The sequence below is a fragment of the Bos indicus genome, chromosome 28, assembly GCF_029378745.1.
Source record: "Bos indicus isolate NIAB-ARS_2022 breed Sahiwal x Tharparkar chromosome 28, NIAB-ARS_B.indTharparkar_mat_pri_1.0, whole genome shotgun sequence".
NCBI lineage: Eukaryota > Metazoa > Chordata > Mammalia > Artiodactyla > Bovidae > Bos > Bos indicus.
The window spans coordinates 1,652,536-1,654,796 of record NC_091787.1 but is presented as its reverse complement, the minus strand read 5'-3'; positions in this window follow the sequence as shown (position 1 = coordinate 1,654,796).

The window sequence follows — 2,261 nt, the reverse complement described above, 5'->3', positions numbered from 1 at the left end:
GAGAAATATCAATAACCTCAGCTATGCAGATGACACCACCCTTATGGCAGAAAGTGAAGAGGAACTCAAAAGCCTCTTGATGAAGGTGAAAGAGGAGAGTGAAAAAGTTGGCTTAAAGCTCAACATTCAGAAAACGAAGATCATAGCATCCAGTCCCATCACTTCATGGGAAATAGATGGGGAAACAGTGGAAACAGTGTCAGACTTTATTTTTCTGGGCTCCAAAATCACTGCAGATGATGACTGCAGCCATGAAATTAAGAGACGCTTACTCCTTGGAAGGAAAATTATGACCAACCTAGACAACATATTCAAAAGCAGAGACATTACTTTGCCAACAAAGGTTCGTCTAGTCAAGGCTATGGTTTTTCCTGTGGTCATGTATGGATGTGAGAGTTGGACTGTGAAGAAGGCTGATCACAGAAGAATTGATGCTTTTGAACTGTGGTGTTGGAAAAGACTCTTGAGAGTCCCTTGGACTTCAAGGAGATCCAACCAGTCCATTCTGAAGGAGATCAACCCTGGGATTTCTTTGGAAGGAATGATGCTAAAGCTGAAACTCCAGTACTTTGGCCACCTCATGCAAAGAGTTGACTCATTGGAAAAAACTCTGATGCTGGGAGGGATTGGGGGCAGGAGAAGGGGATGACAGAGGATGAGATGGCTGGATGGCACCACTGACTCGATGGACATGAGTCTGAGTGAACTCCGGGAGTTGGTGATGGACAGGGAGGTCTGGCATGCTGCAATTCATGGGGTCGCAAAGAGTCAGACACAACTGAGTGACTGAACTGAACTGAACTGAAGAAATAAAATGGTAAAATATAAAAAATGAAAAATCTCTTAGTAATTAGAGAAATTCAAAACAAAACATTTCACCATCAAAGAGGCATCAAAAGAAAGAAAATCAATAAAGTTGATTCACTGGAGGGAAAATAAATTTGTACACTTTCTGGAGGACAATTTGCCAATATTTACATAAATCCTTAAAAACCAACAGGATTTTCTGACAATACAACTTATGGGAATTTATCTTATAGAAATAATTAAAGACAGAAGTAAAGAATTGGCTGCAAGCATCATCTGTAAAAGAAAATTTGGAAAGAATCTGACATCTATCATTGGGGATTTATTAAATAAAACAGCTGCATCTGCTCAGCAGATTATTATGTAGCCTCTACAAAGTGTGTCTGGTATCTGTATAGTCCTCAAGATGTTACTAAAATATTACCCAGGAAAAAAAACCTGGTAAGTACAACAAAAAAATACATTTATGATCTAATTCGGCAACTACACATTTACTTAAACACGTATCTGCTGGTGCTGCTGCCGCTAAGTCACCTCAGTTGTGTCCGACTCTGTGACCCCATAGACGGCAGCCCATCAAGTTCCCCCGTCCCTGGGATTCTCTAGGCAAGAACACTGGAGTGGGTTGCCATTTCCTTCTCCAAAACAAGTATCACATATATATATGTGTAGGTGGAATGATGATTGTGGCTGTCCAGGAAGCTAAGACAGAGGATATTTCTACATTTTTTCCTTTATTTTTATTTTCTGAAGTTGCTACATATTGCTTAGGCAATATGAGAAAAAAGTATTTAATATTAAATTAAAATTTAAAAAATAAGAAAATAAAATTCCAAAATAAACTTCTGTGTGCGGAAGCAGGAAGAACATGGAACCCCAGGCCTAGAATCTTCTCACCAAGCATCCACTTGCACAGTAGGGGCCACTATCCCTGCCTGGAGCAGCCACCCGGCTGACGCCAACCACGTCTCAACGCTCCTATTTGCCCAGCTCCATCCAAGGGTGCAGGAGGAGGGCACCTCCTTGGAAGGAGGGCAGAAAAGCTGTGTTTCAAGAACATGCCCCATGTTTCTTGAAGAATGTAAAAGGCAAAGAGATTTAAATTGGACTTCATTATATAACCATGTACCTGAAGTGAAAAAAACAAGTTCTACATAATTCCTAGGGACTTCGCAGGTAGCACAGTGGTTAAGAATCTGCCTACCAATGAAAGAGACACAGGAGACGTGGGTTCGATCTCTGGGCTGGGAAGAGCCCCTGGAGTAGGAAATGACAACCCACTTCAGTATTCTCGCCTGGAAAAATCCATGGACAGAGGAGCCTGGCAGGTTACAGTCCATAGGGTTGCAAACAGTCTGACATAACTGAGCAACTGAGCATGCAGTTCCTAGTGGGAAGAGGGGACCTTAAACCACTGGACTAAGACAAAGAACCACATTTAGAACAGCCACAAG